This window comes from Tenebrio molitor, chromosome 4 (assembly GCF_963966145.1).
Source record: "Tenebrio molitor chromosome 4, icTenMoli1.1, whole genome shotgun sequence".
NCBI lineage: Eukaryota > Metazoa > Arthropoda > Insecta > Coleoptera > Tenebrionidae > Tenebrio > Tenebrio molitor.
The window spans coordinates 9,029,153-9,045,432 of record NC_091049.1 but is presented as its reverse complement, the minus strand read 5'-3'; the positions used below and the strand labels follow the sequence as shown (position 1 = coordinate 9,045,432).

At 35.3% G+C, this 16,280-nt stretch overlaps 2 long non-coding RNA genes across 4 annotated transcripts; both read right to left on the bottom strand.

The window, feature by feature from the left end:
- Positions 1-409: 409 nt before the first annotated feature.
- Positions 410-2,631, bottom strand: LOC138127493 (uncharacterized). 3 transcript variants are annotated; one of them, XR_011158238.1, is made up of 3 exons: positions 1,011-1,889; positions 595-977; positions 410-542 (listed from the first exon to the last, which is right to left on the bottom strand). It is a non-coding gene; the product is annotated as an uncharacterized lncRNA (long non-coding RNA). The 3 variants fall into 3 exon arrangements; XR_011158237.1 differs by having other exon boundaries at positions 595-2,631; XR_011158239.1 differs by having other exon boundaries at positions 410-525; positions 595-2,631.
- A 9,219-nt stretch (positions 2,632-11,850) lies between these two features.
- LOC138127492 (uncharacterized) lies at positions 11,851-12,971 on the bottom strand. Its single transcript, XR_011158236.1, has 3 exons — positions 12,581-12,971; positions 12,303-12,524; positions 11,851-12,252 (listed from the first exon to the last, which is right to left on the bottom strand). It is a non-coding gene; the product is annotated as an uncharacterized lncRNA (long non-coding RNA).
- Positions 12,972-16,280: the final 3,309 nt, after the last annotated feature.

Here is a 16,280-nt window from a genome sequence, read left to right as displayed (position 1 = left end):
GTGCATTTTGTCACTCATTTTTTAAAAACGCTACTATTGACATTGCGTGAGATGAGAAATTTCACCGATGAGTTTTGTCATCTGTTAGATATCGCAACGTTGCAATTCGCGTTCGTTGCTTAGCAACATATAGGTTTTGAATGTTTTGATCCTGGTTTTGACATTTAACAAATCATTATTCACGATTTTTGAAACTTTATAATAATCTATATACAGAGTGATCAACAAGAAACCAAATCAAGAGTGCTACCTCATCTTTTGTTTTATCAAAACGTATTTCTATCATGGATCAGCCGCTTTTATTTACTTGCTGTAAACACTCGTTTTGTTGGTTGCCTACCTCTCAAAAGTCTATTATTAATTGCCTTTATAAATTTTTTGTAATTCATGAATAATAGATTAAAGCAAGTTATAATTAATTATTATGTATTATTGATTAAGGAAAAAACATACAATTACACAAAATTCCTTCATAAGGCACAATCTTGAGTTACAAAATTTTAAAAATAATTATTTTTCACAATTCTTTGTTTTGTTGTTTTCTGTAAGTGCAAAAGTTATTATTCTCTCATTTTTGGGTAATTGAGAACTTACTCGTATTTTTCTAGCAATGTTTAAAACATTTAAATTACTCCAAGGTCAAAAAATAAGTTTTCACAAAAACTGCTCAAAATGTTCTCCATTGTGGTCCAGACAGAATCAAACTCGCCTCTCATAATTTCAAAAACCCTTATGAAGCTGTCGATTTGTTTAGGGTAATGTGTGGGTTTTATTTCTTGCAACACACAAAGGGAAGCAAATTAATATCCTTCTTAAAAATTTTCTGATAAGTGCCATAACACAATTTAACTTGCTGTCTTAAACGCCTTATGAAAGTTGAGGGATGTTCCTTGATAATTTGTCGAACATTTTGCACCATTTCTAAAATTTGAACTAAGGACTGACCTGACTTCTTCTTAATGATGGATTATGATGTGCTAAAATTAGGCACTATAATTCATAACCAGTACCATCAGGTTCGGACATCTGGCTTGAAATTCTTCGGTGTAAGGGGGTACAAAGTAAGGCCAGTCTTCATTTTCTTGTTTCACCCTCTTTCGAAAATAATCTAATAAAAATGCCTTCTCGTTAATGGTAAAACCCATTTTACAACTTATTCTGGGATAATTATTGCTTACAACTTCAATAAACGTCTGTAAACTTTGCCGAAATCGAAGATTTGTTTTCTAGGTTAAATCACTTAAATTGTCAACAACAACAACCTTGAATTTTGAAATGTGACATTTCAACGAAGCATCTCCGTACCAGTGGCGTCGCGTTTGGCAATAAAGATGATAATTTACTTACTCTTACAAATGTAAAATGTCGCTCTTGTTAATCTTATAAATTGTTTCCCTTATCTTATAATAATAATAAAATGCACAATTATAATTCCAACGTCTAAAATTCATAAGGTATCATTTTTTATTAAATAACGTTTGAGACCATAAATTGTCTACGCCCATGTTTTTACCGCTTATGTGCATATGATTTTGCTACGACGTGACCGATAATTTGCAACGCTTGCTCTGATTTGGATTCTTGTTGATCACTCTGTATATAAAACAAAGTCGGGTTAGTTACGCTATTTATAACTCAAGAACGGCTGGACAGATTTTTATGATCTTTATATTGTTGGATTTGTCTCCGCCCCGATTAGCAGAATAACTATTAAAACATCGAATAACTAACGAAAAAAAAATTATGAAGAAAATTCATTTTGAAAGGCTATGTCATCTGTCACAATCTGTCATTGTGCGCGCATCGACAATTTGAACTTAATTGAGATTTAACGTCAGCTGAGTTTTAACACCAAGTGTGATCAATGGTGTTCAATAACACCTACTTTTGCGTTGTACAGGGTGCGACAACAAAACTTCCTTTTTTGAAATGCGCGCTCTTCAGACTGTAGGGGTCGTAATGAGATGGGAGTGGTCTCATTCGGAAGCCGTGGTTTTCAAGATTTGTTCCCTATCCCTGTCAGCTGCCACCATGCGTTGGAAGAGTGGAAAGCCTGCGTTTGCCGTCGAGGTCTACTTTTCAAACTGATTTTCTGTGATCGCAACCCTTTCGAAATTGCTTCAATGTTGGGTCGTGTCCCGAACCAGAAATCAATTGTTACATGGGTCACTACGTTCAGACCATGATTTCAGACAAACCGGGAGTGCGACAAGACGAAGAACTGGAGTCTCACCTCAATAAGGGGCAATTTGTAGTAGAGAGCCCGCTCGCCGGATTTGTCCCCTTGCAATTTTGTTTGTGTTTTTTTTTTTAAATCTCGCGTTTATATCAACCATCAAAGGACCCTACAAGGCCAACATCCGTGCAAGAACATACCCGCTGCTATGTCATGGCTAACGCTAGAAATGGGCTTATTCACTTATTCAGTGTATCGCACCTGTATCTAACTAATTATGCATTTAAGTACGTCAACTGTCTGTAATTATTTAAATGCTACCCCAAGTAATGCTACGTCGCGGGGGAAGCTGTTTTAGGGTTGAATATTTATTGCTGTGCGGCATACCTAACCTCGAAACTATCAAACAAGAACAAATGAACAGTGCGTCGAAACCATCAAACCAACAAACCAGTGGAACAAAATATTCATCTACAAAATGTTTCCAACAAACACGCATATGCTTAGTAATTCTCTTTCCAATTTTTAATTTAATTTTCCACATTTTCTTCCCGTCAGATGTTGACTGTGTTATGATGTACTGCTAGCCAACACCCTCCTTTTAGCAGGTAGTTTATTTTAGCAGGTAGTTTATTTTAGCAGGTAGTTTAGGGATTATTTAAGAGGACGCCACCCCGGTGGTCGACACAGTTCGTCTTATCGTTTTCTGAAAACTAGTCACAAACGTTGTAATTTTTAATTGTAAATAAATAGATTAAGGACGACCTCTAGTATTATTACACATTCGACGACAGGCAGCCCGAAGAAAGTGTAGCGAAGTACCGTAAAATCGGGCTACACAACAAAATTGGTGTCAGGTGTGGGGTTAATGCGTTAATGTCGGTTGTTAAGTCGTCATCTCAGTTGTGCTACTGTTGTGCAGTGTGTGTATGTGAAGTTCACTTCGGTTTGAAATCACCGAAAATTCAGTGTACAGTGGAAGTATCCGTCGAAAGTCACTGATCCGACTTCATCCAGGATCCAGGGGTCAGAATCAAAAATCGACGTTCCGTACGCGAGGAGTGAACAATCTAGGGGCCACGTCGGCGATCAAGTCAAATAATCCAGTCCAGTCCAGCAATCCACCACGACAGCGATAAGTGCAAAATCTTAGTGCCTAATTTTTAGTCATTTAGTCAGTTAACGCAAATTATATGCAAACTCGAGCTCAGAAACGTAAGGTCGAGCTTCGAGCCAATCTTCCATCGAATTCATTATCATTATACGAAACCAGTGACGCAACAGATCAATCAAAAATGCCTTTTAGTATCGAAATAGCGTTAAAGATGATCCCCGAATTCAAGGGAAGTAAAGAGCAGCTACATAAATTCCTGACATGTTGCGACATTGTTTTTGACACTGCTATCACTGATGCGGAACAAACTACATTTTTAAGTGTTGTAAAAACTAAACTTTGCGACCAAGCTTACAATTTAATTAAGTACAAAACAATAAACAATTGGGCCGAATTAAAAACACTACTCAAAGATCATTATAGAGAAAGACGAACAATGGCTCAAATTCAAATGGAACTGCTAACTTGTCGTCAGGGCAAGACCGATGTAAGATCATTCGCGACAAAAATCGAAAAAATATTAGGTGAACTAGACGATGTTTGCATTTCCAGTCAAGGTGAAAACGCCAAAGAAACGATTCAAAATTTGAATAGAGCAACAGCTCTTAAGGCATTTGTTGATGGTTTACATGATTCGATTAAACTTATAATTAAAGCGTGTCGTTTCGATGACTTGCCTACAGCAATCGAGGCGGCTTGCGACGAAGAAAGGAATGTTGCCATTAACAGTAGAAGTCGGGAAAATAATTCAAATCAAAATTGTAAAAAATGCGGTCGATCAAACCATATCACCAGCCAGTGTCGTTACAATAACTACAGCAATGCATCGAATCAAACCTCACAAAACCAAAATCGCGGTAATCATCATAGTTATAATGCAAATAATCACAACTTCTCAAATCAAAACCCTGGTCAAAATAATTGGTCGAAAGCTAGTAATCAAACACAAACCAATTCCGGTACAGAATTATTTTGTAGATACTGTAAACGCGTAGGACATGAGATTGAATTCTGTAGGAAAAGAATATATAACAACAGTCGAAAAAACATTAACAATGATGTCCAAAATTCGCAAGAGACGTCGGGAAACGAGAACGGATCGAGTTCAGGCAGTCAAATCTCGGTCCGCGAACTCAGGACTGCTTCCCAATAAATTCATTTGAAAAGCAAGTATTTGTTTTGACAAATAAAAACTCATGTTTTGTCAAACTTCCGCTCAACATATCAAACTCTAAAATTGCAACACTACTACTTGATACGGGATCGGATATCTCACTTTTAAAAATTAATTCCGCCGATGATGACGCACAAGTGTCCATTGAAAAAAAAATTAAAATCAAAGGTATTGGCACAGAAATCGTAACATCTTTAGGCGTATGTTTTGGGAATTTCCAGCTTTCTAATAAGGTGTCAATTGGCCATGCAATTCACATTGTCGATTCAAACTTTCCCATCCCCGGAGATGGCATTTTAGGTAAAGATTTTTTGGAAAAACATAAAGGCGTCATAAATTTTGCAATACCGGCTCTACAAATAACGATACAGGACGAAACCTTTTCATTCCCCATGAACCAGATGTTCCAAGAAACACCCGTCGTAAACCAATCTCTCTTAGCGGAAACCGTCCCTCAAATAACGATTCCGCCTAGAACGGAATTTACAACGAAATTAGGGGTAAATTTTTCTGGACCCAAACTTTGTTTACAAAAACGAGTGGTCGACGGTTTATATATTCCAAATGCCATTGTAAAAGGCGAAAGCGGATATTGTCGAGTGAGAGTAATAAATTCTTTAGAAATACCCTCAGAAATAAAAATAACTGATTTCGAGTTCGAAGATCTAGACAATTACCACGCAATAAATTTCATAGAGAGTTCTCATTCCAAGCGGTTACAATCATTAGAATCCCAAATACTTCAGAATCATTTAAATAAAGAAGAATATGACTCAATTTTAAAAATTTGCCGAGAATTTAATGACATCTTCTATCTCGAAGACGATCAATTAACGCACACTAATGCCACAAAACATTCAATATCCTTGCTAACACAAAAGCCTGTATTCGTCAAACCTTATAGAATTCCTGAATTTCAAAAACCCATAGTCCGACAACAAATCGATCAAATGTTAAAAGATGACATTATAGAAAATAGTGTTTCTCCTTACAACGCACCAATATTAATTGTCCCTAAAAAACCCGACAATATGGGAAATAAAAGATGGCGTTTAGTTGTTGATTTTAGAAAATTAAACGACATAACTGAATCGGATGCTTATCCCCTGCCAAACATTACCGAAATCTTGGAACAATTAGGTCATTCTAAATATTTTAGTGTTATCGATCTCGCGACAGGATTTCACCAAATTCTTTTGAGCGAGGATAGCAAACCATTTACTGCATTCACATTTGAAGGACGCTATCAATATAAAAGACTTCCTATGGGATTAAAAAATTCTCCCGCCACATTTCAAAGACTAATGAATCATGTTCTTACGGGTCTCCAAGGAATAAAATGCCTTGTCTATTTAGACGACATAGTTATTTATGGTAGTTCCCTGAGAGATCACAATAATAAATTGATTGACGTGTTTAACCGGCTTAGACAGCATAATTTAAAATTACAACCGAGTAAATGTTCATTCTTAAGGAAAGAAATTACATACCTAGGCCATGTTATTTCGGAAGACGGGATTAAACCAGACCCCGACAAGATACAAGCGGTCAGGGATTATCCAACTCCAAAAAACAAAGACAACGTCAGATCTTTCCTAGGTTTAGCATCATATTATAGAAAATTTATTCCAAATTTTTCACAAATAGCATATCCGATGAACAACCTTCTAAAAAATAATATTGAGTTCAATTGGACATCTCTGTGTGACGAATCATTTGATAAATTAAAAGCCAAATTAATAAATCCCCCTATTTTGCAGTATCCCCATTTTAATCAAGAATTTATTCTAACAGCCGATGCAAGTCAACATGCAGTCGGTGCGGTCTTATCCCAGGGCATAATCGGTAAAGATTTACCTATCGGGTACGCATCGAGAACGTTGAACAAAGCTGAAAAAAATTATTCAACCATCGAAAGGGAATTAGCCGCTATAGTCTACGGTGTTCAATATTTTAGGCCTTATCTATACGGAAAAAAATTTAAGATCGTGACTGATCACAAACCTTTGATTTATCTCTTTTCAATTTCAAATCCGTCGTCTCGTCTTATGAAATTTAGACTAAAATTAGAAGAGTACGAATTTGACATAATTCATAAGCCGGGTAAATTAAATACAAACGCCGATGCCCTCAGCAGAATTTACAAACTTAACGGTGAAAATAGTGAATCGTACGAACAATATTTAAAACACATCAAATCTAAAGTCATTATAAACTCGAACGTGCTCGAATCGGACGAAGCCATGGAGGACAGTTCCGATGATGTCAATCTTGTTTATTTTACGGACAAACATTTCGAATCAGAAGTAGAGTATCATAATAGTCGTCCCGAACTGAAAACACAAAATGTCAACATCTCAGACATCGCTTTTTTAAAATCTGACAATCGCTATTTTCTATATCTAATTACCAAAGAAACACATGCCCATAAATCATCATATGCAGACATTTTCCAAGGCTTGATCAATTTAAAGGAGTTTTCTTTCAAATATAGTATTGGAAAAATTGGTATATCGACTTCGAATTTGAAACTACATAAAATTAAATTTGAATCCATAAGAACCATGATTCGCTACATCTTCAAAGATACTAATATTCAAATAATAATTTTTCATAATAATACTAAAAAGGATCTAACTCGAAATGAAATTCAAGACATTTTAAAAGATTACCACGTAAATCCTCTTGGTGGTCATCAAGGTGTAAATCGGACTTTTAATCGCATAAAAGAACATTACAGGTGGCACAAAATGTACAAAGACATTAAGCATTTCATAAATTCATGTCAAACGTGTCAACAAAACAAAATTAGTCGGAAAACGAAAGCTCCAATGACCATAACTAGCACGTCATCCAAACCTTTTGAGAAAATATTTTTAGATGTTGTAGGTCCCCTTAATCCAACCGAAAATAATAATAAATTCATACTGACTTTCATCGACGATCTCACAAAATTTTTCATAGCCATTCCCATTCCAAACCAAGAAGCCAATACTATAGCCAAGAATTTCACTACTGAAATTATTTGTAAATTTGGTATGCCACAAACCGTACTAACTGACCAAGGCACAAATTTCGAAAGCGCGATTTTCAGGGAAACGTGTAAACTTCTAAAAATTAAAAAAATTCACGGAACAAGTTTCCATCCCCAAACAAATGGCAGCCTCGAGAGAACACACCGAACATTAGCCGAATACCTAAGATCATTTATTAATCGGGATCGTGATAATTGGGACGAGTTCCTACCATTCGCAGCATTCACATATAACACAACACCTCATACATCTACAAAAATTACACCTTTCGAGCTATTATTTGGACATAAAGCTTCAATTCCTACATCATTAAAGGAAAATCCTGAAATCCATTACAATTATGATGATTATTATGCAGAATTAAAAGCAAGATTGCAACATTCACATCAAATTGCGCGAGAAACTATAATCAGGGAGAAAGAAAAATCAAAAAACAGATATGATTCCAACGTAAATCAACAAAATTTCTCACCTGGCGATAAGGTTTGGTTAACCAATGATGCAAAGGCACCAGGAAAATCAAAAAAATTAGAACCACGTTTTAAAGGTCCTTTCACAGTACTTTCAAAAGATTCAGATGTTAACTACACCATATTAGTCAACAAAAAGCCTACTACAGTCCACGTAAACCGTCTAAAGAAATGTTCCTAGAAAAAAAAAAAAAAAACTTTTACCCATGTAATTTTGTTATTACCTTGCTTTACCATAATCTTGTAAAAAAAAAAAAAAAAAGTCTATGTTAACACTGTTTATAGAATAGAATAAGTAGGTACCGATGAATCGTTGTTATTCCAATTAGGTAGATATTTAAGTCATATTATTTCATTAATTATTGATACGTGTAATCATACTTACTTATAGTTATTGATATTATTATGTATGTATTAGAATAAAATTTGTACCAAAAAAAAAAAAAAAAAAAAAAAAGTATGTAATTATGTATGTTAATTTTATATTCGATATTATTATATATGTATTTAGATTAAAATTTGTATCATTGCACAAATTTTTCAAATGTGAGGGGAGGTGTTATGATGTACTGCTAGCCAACACCCTCCTTTTAGCAGGTAGTTTATTTTAGCAGGTAGTTTATTTTAGCAGGTAGTTTAGGGATTATTTAAGAGGACGCCACCCCGGTGGTCGACACAGTTCGTCTTATCGTTTTCTGAAAACTAGTCACAAACGTTGTAATTTTTAATTGTAAATAAATAGATTAAGGACGACCTCTAGTATTATTACACATTCGACGACAGGCAGCCCGAAGAAAGTGTAGCGAAGTACCGTAAAATCGGGCTACACAACAACTGCATCCCAACCAAACTCATTAAAATATTCAATCCGTTTATGGTGATTGTTAATTCCGGATTATTTTTATACAGTGAATTTTTTTTATCGATGAATCATAGAGATTTACATGGTTTAAGTATAAACTTTATTTCGCGTCAATGGTGTTTCTATTGCTAATTTCATAATTATTTTTCGGACATGAGATAAAGTTTACACCATGTCAATCCCTATGGTTCATTGATAAAAAATTCACTGCATAGTTACAATTCGGGAGACAGCAATTTGCTCTACTACTCATTATACTCTCACTTCTTGCAAATGAATTTACCGAAAAAACTTAATTTTTCAGTACTCATCAATGAATTGTCGTAAATTCATGGGAGTTAATTAAGGTACTATATCGTTAATCACATTTGCACATCACGTGACGTGAATATCAATAATCTCCGTCAGAGGGCGTAGTGCTTAGCATTAAATTTAAATATGTGTAAGCATTAAATCATTAAATTTCAATTTATTTTATCTTAATAAAAAAACTTGATTCAATTCAGCTAATAAGTTAACACAACATTTATTGACTCTGAGGCGGTACGAAGTTCGCCGGGTCAGCTAGTCAATCATAAAAGTGACGAAAGAGTAAAAGAAATTTTAGTCGAGTTTATGCGGACTCACCCAGAATTAATTTCTGGAAAATTCTCCGCAAAAAGAGTGGAAAGCGTGAAGAAAGGTAATTTTTCATATTCGTTACTTTAGAATTTATATATATCTACATCGTTCAAAGAGTGCAAAGTGGAATATAACTAAATATACAAATTTGACATCTACCAAACATAACATCAAAAAATTAGAACCGATTTTTTGTCAATAGGTAACTTTTCAGGTGCTCAGCCTATTTTGCAGTACTCAGCAAGCTAAGTGCTTCAAACAGTCAGCCACGCACCTGAAAACTGGTGGTGACAGCTCATTTGTGTACTATTAAAATATCCAAGGCTTAATTTCAACATTTTATTTTAATTTCTACAGATATGGCAAGACAACAAGAAGATGGTGTGAATAAGAGAAAAGCCAATAAAACAGGAGGTGGAGTGAACAGTTTTGCAATTTTCAGTCATTGTCACAAACTGAAGAATTTATTGCTGCAGTGGTGACACCAGTTGCTGTTTTGAATGCTCCTGGTTCTGATCAGTGACGGCTCGTGTTCCGCGAATATGGGTCGGCCGAACATGGGTAGATCGGTAAAGCTCTAATTAGTCAATTTAACTTTTTGATAGGCATCCGCATGGCAAATGTAGGTGCATAATTAAAAAAAAAATCACATAGCAAAACAAGAGCAAGTTACTATTGCGGGCAAAAAAAGTGGGACATCAACGTCATTGTCTTGCCTTTTTATGTGAAATAACCCTTATCTGAATTGATTGACGTTGTCATTAAGTACTGTAGGTTGTAGGAAATGATTGTGAGTAAGCAAGTATATACTGAATATTTATTTAATGCAAAGTTTTATCAAAATCTACCTTTATCAAAAGAAGAAGGCATTTGGAAAAGGAAAATAGGAGTATAAAATAAATGTTTAAACTGTCAGCTGGAATAGTGTCAAAAATAATTTCGTCATAAATGGTTTTCATTAGAATTTTTGTTACCGAGTCGATTAAATCGTTTTGCATTGTTTTTGATAGCCCAGTAAAAACAGGAGGTAAAGAAGGATCTATAAATTTTCATCTAAAGTAGCGGCAAATTTGGCTAACTCTTTAAAATTACCTTCATTATCTGAATGTACTGATTCATCAATTCATCATTACTCCGAAATGCCAATTCTTGTGTAGACAAAAAAATTGTCATATTTATTAAATGTTTAACCATTTCTCGATTTTCCCGGACCTTTTCATTGTATTTTTTAATATATTCTTTATGACCGGATTGACCGCTGTCGATTGTATTTACAATATTTTGTTTACCGAATAATTTAAATTTTATTGCCGAATGTGTATATTCTTTAGGTATTTCATGTTTAACTAAAGCGCGATGAATTTCTTTTAAATTGTCGTACCCTATCGAATTGTAAGGATTTTTATTTACCGAAAAGAGTACACAATACCAGCAAAACAATTTATTACGAATCTGGCTGCCCGTTTCTGGTACTTACAGAGTTTTAGAAAACTTTTTGATTGTATTAAATCAACCATTGAGGGTTGTGGAACTGGCAATTTCTTCACAAATATTTTGTCATCATAACACAATGTATGAAATTTATTTACCAATAAACAGTTAACCAAATCGGCATTGGTACTCACTACATCTTTTACATTTGCCATTGTCGGTGTCTTTACCTACTTACCACTTACACTCACAATTTAAATAATACTATAATAATTACATAATAACAGATTAAACACACAAAACAGAAACAAAAGACGATACATTAAACGGTTAGGAGCAGACGAGCATTTGAAGTTACGGAATTAAACTACGCAAACGCAAACTCTAAGGTTCTCGATGATAAATAAGGTTATAGCCACGGATGATTATAGCGACAACTCATTGTTTTACGGGATGTTTGTATCGTCTCAGACTAGCAGCGCCACAGGGCTGCAACGGAATGTCGGCCAAATTAACTTTTGCCGGGGTTGCGTGAAACGAGCTAAGCTATCCGTTACAAGTTACCGTTACAAGTTACAGCAACATAACTTAAGATTGGTGAGAAGAGACAGCTGGACGTACTTCTGAATGTATTCATCGTTTCAAAATCGCAGTGCAAAGATTGGTCTGTGTGCACTCGGCAAATACGTCACTGGCCGACCCTTCCCCTTCCTTGACCGAATGTATTTATTATTTACTAAACACTTGCCGCAGAAGCCTAGGAACGGCTTTGTCAATTATTGTCATGGTTTTGTAAATATTCATATGCATTTAATTTTTGTAATGGTGAAAAAATAACTTTAACTTCAATATGTAGGTAATTTAAATTGGTCTTTACTGAGGCAATTAAAAAAAAACGATGAAGGTGAACAGACATCATAATTTATGTTTAGAAGAATTTTGCGTTTATTAAGTGGATTTTTATTTACACACATTTTTTTTTTTTATCAAAACTATCCTGGATGCGTTTAGGTATTTATAGGTACTAATATGTGTATTTACAAAACATACGGTACACAGTACAATGTAATTAGGTACGAGACAGAAATGTAAATTGTAATTTAAGTTGTTATTTGAGGTTGAAGAAAAATAACGTAAACATTTTTTTATCAGAAAATATGAAAATAAAATTCGTAATTTTGTGTGGTACGGCCCGGCCGACTCTGCCGCCCCTAACGAGCCGTCACTGGTTCTGATCATCCTCCAACCCAATCAATTCGTTTAGTGACTTCAGAGCCTGCCAGTCCTAATAGTTGTTCAGCACCAAATCCTTTTCCTCGTCGATCTCCACGCACCTCCGTCCAAAAAACCCGACCATTAGAAACTCCACCTGTAAATAAAACGATAAATAAAAAATGCATAAAAGTTACATGTGCTCACTGAAACTGATGAATTTATTTGTCTCTGACACTTCTAAGGGCTTCCAAATTGTTAGGATACTTAATATAAGTATTTAGTACCTACTTAGGGCTGGTTCAAGGCTTCTGTTACCTACTTCATGAAGTGCGTCACTCACACTTTGTTGAGAAATGCCTATGAAGCAATTGTATCCAACATCATCCAACATAAGCCTGATAGCTGCTCGTAGCATAGAAGCGTGTACTGCCAACAAATAAAAAAATAATGCAGACAAAAAAAAACCTTATTAGCTTAATTACTAGAGTATGGATAGATAAATCACTGGGTCTTCTTTTCAGACGCATATAAGGTCACAATAAAATTAAATAACTCCAGCAGCTCGCCCCAATAACACATCTACTTCTTCTCCAAATCCCCAATTAAATTGAGCATCATTAAATCATCCATTTTATGCACAAGTTTGATTGCAGATCACTGGCAAAATAACACAAAGAATATTGTTGCGAATTGTACCTACAACTGAAACGCGTGGGTGAAGAAGAGAAAAACGAACGGATAACGTCAACACTCAGAATTAGATTAACAACACACAAATTTGACAAACTGAATTTACAAAAGGTAACACTTTGAACGGTAAATTAATTGATAGCATTGATTACAATACAGACGGATTGAAATGGATTAGAATTGAAAACTGTTGTGTAGCCCGATTTTACGGTACTTCGCTACACTTTCTTCGGGCTGCTTGTCATCGAATGTGTAATAATACTAGAGGTCGTCCTTAATCTATTTATTTACAATTAAAAATTACAACGTTTGTGACTAGTTTTCAGAGAACGATAAGACGAACTGTCTCGACCACCGGGGTGGCGTCCTCTTAAATAATCCCTAAACTACCTGCTAAAATAAACTACCTGCTAAACGGAGGGTGTTGGCTAGCAGTACATCATAACAAAACGAACGAAAAGCGAGACAACCGGCGTCCGGCGTACTCACGCCGCGAACGAGGATCTAGGAACGAGGGGCGAGGGCAGGGCCACAGAACACACGCAGGGCGCAGGGGGGCTGCCTACCACCGACTTCGCGCCAGAACTAGATCTACTGCCCATAGAGGCATAGATGGAGCGATGGTTCACTTTTAGATGAATAATTCCAAACAAATATAAACCACAGAGTCCACTTCAACCTAAAAAAACACACAAAGCACGTATTGTAATGCATATTTTACAATTTACAAGTACAAAAACTATTGGGCACAGTATGGGGTGTGTTAAAGAAAGAAACGTAGAATTAACAATGCAAGAAATAATAATCTCATCAAGATCAAGAAAGAGAGCGTTTGGTGAATTACCTACCTGCGTTATTCTTCAAATTTTGTCTGATATGTAATAATAAACCAAAAAGTATTAAATATTCACTTTGTTTAATTAAACATTTCATATATTATTCATTAAAACCAACTATAATTCTTCATTTGAATTTAACACACTTCAAATGTCACATCTCACCATAATTTCACTCATAATAAAGCGATCGAAAAATCTCACGCGTTTTCATTCGAGTTTTGTCACAGGTGAGAAAAGTCACAGCGTCAATAGTAGGGTTTTAGCACTTTTCATTAAAATGACGTCATTTTGGTGACAAAACTCACCGGTGAGAAATCTCACACGAGTCAGTTAATGCACGCATCAATGCTATAGTGCATTCATTTTAAATGTTGGGTTTTGTAATAAAACTTGCCTGCTTTGACACTTGTCCGAAACTCAGTGAATCTAAAACTGTGTTCAATATATTCGGGTCCAAAATTAAAGAATGGTGGGATCGAGATCAACTTTTAGACGACCAAGTGAAACCATTAACATTTGTTGCCAATACTGGTGAATCATCTAGTGAATTTGATTCAGATGACGATTAATTTTTTATTTGTTTACGTATTTTATTATTTATTTTTTACTTACTTTAAAAGATACATGTAATGGATACTTTACTAATTACTCTTATTTCTTTATTAAGTAATCTTATTTGTCAAATACATTATTTAAAATCAACAATCTCTTTACATTTTTTTGGTCACTGATCACAAAATGTGTTTTAATTTTTTTTTTACTTGTGGATATTTCAACGTCTCTTTCTTTTGCTCGTCGATAAGATGGTGAAAGTACGACGTGGTACCAGTTTTATATGTACAGAGGGATTCCTACTTTACGGTACCAATACAATGAAAATTTGCCGCTTTCGTAATTTATGGTGTTTTGGGTTTACAACTTTACCCAACGTTTAAAATGAATGCCCTTTATCCTGTTATTCCTGTTGTTTTGGCCTGCATCCTCGAAAGTGCGAGCGAGGTTGTTCCACGCGTCCTTGGCCGTCGCTGTATCCTCTACGTGGATATAGATGTGGGGCTCCGTGGCTAGCAAAATTCGGGATCGCGCCTTCATGTTTTTGCCTTCGTCGGTGACGTCGCCGGTCACACATTTCCATAGGTCTTCGAGATGTAACGCTGCTCGCATGGCGGACTTCCATGTATTATAGTTCTCTCGACCTCGAAGTTTTTCAAACGTAATTTGGTTGTTCGTTGGCGGCATGTTGTTCGTGAGCCTTCACAAAGGACGTTCTCGTTGTTCGTTTCACCGTTTGTTTCGTCGTTCGTTTCGTTGTTCGTTTTGGCCGTTCGTTTCGTTGTTCGTTTGCACAATTTCGTGGTTTTTGGACACTCGTTTTTCTTGCGTTTTTTTTTTCGGTCGTTCGTGTGATATGGCGGCGTGCGTTGGATTTCGTGTCGTTACGTTCACGTTTTCGGAATTCAGTGGATCGTGGGTCTCCACGAACTTACGTAAGAAGTGATCAGCGTTGTCTTTGGTCAAGGATTGTATAAGAACATAGGATAGCTGGATGCGGGAATATTTTCGCCGAGCGTAGTGGGGGGCTGTGACGTCAGCGACGGACCAGAAACTGAATGAGTTCCGTATTACAATGATATATCAGTTGAGTGTCGCCCTATATTTTGTACTTTTCTGTAAAGTAATTCAATTATAATTTAATGTATCTACATATTACGCGGTCGAAACAATATCTAGTTTTAATAGATACTTATATAAAAATAAATCTAAAACTCTTGTCTCAAACCAAAATTAACGTACTATTAGGGACAAATTACTTTGGTCGTCAAAGTCAGTTGAGTGACATAAAGTTGTAAAGCAAATGTTAAATACCGAAAAATAGACCATTAATGAGAATTAATTAATAAATTAATAATAAATGCACTATTACTTGATAGTAATATCCGTAATAGTGTATGTATTCCGGCAAAATTGTCGTGCCGCCGGGTGGTGGAGGGAAATATATAAATGAGAAATTCCAAGGTGGAAAAATTGAAAAGGTTTCCACAAGGCAATTTGGCCCATGAACAAAATTTTTGAACGGTGGAAGGTGCCATACTTTTGACAAGGGAAAAGTCAATAATTTGAAATTGTCATCAACCTTGACTTGACGTTAATGTTTGGTTTACATTTTTTTTTTTTTGAAGTGGCAGAAAAATTATGACCAGGGTATTTTGTCCCCTGTAGTACACTTCTGTACAATAAAATTAAACGGGACAACGAAATTTATAGTAAAAAATATTTATGTAAATCAGTATTTTTTTAGGAATGTCAAAATGCCGTGTCATTTAGACAACAATTTAAAAATGTTTTCAAATGTTAAATGTAATAAGACCGGTTTCATCAACGCCAGTTAAAGTTAACTGTAGGTTAAAATATACGAAAGCATTGTTATAGGTAGCAATTGATAATTACCTAAGTAACGAAGCATTTTAACCTACCGTCAATTTTAACTGGGGCTGGTGAAACCGGCCTTTATACAACTAAAATATTGCGAAAATTACGTCATGACTTGTGCTTAATTTTCTTGCACAGAAGTGTACAATGAATGGTAATGAAAAATGAAATATGTACATTTGATCCGTCATTGTCCTGCTATAATACACGTTTTTATTATCTT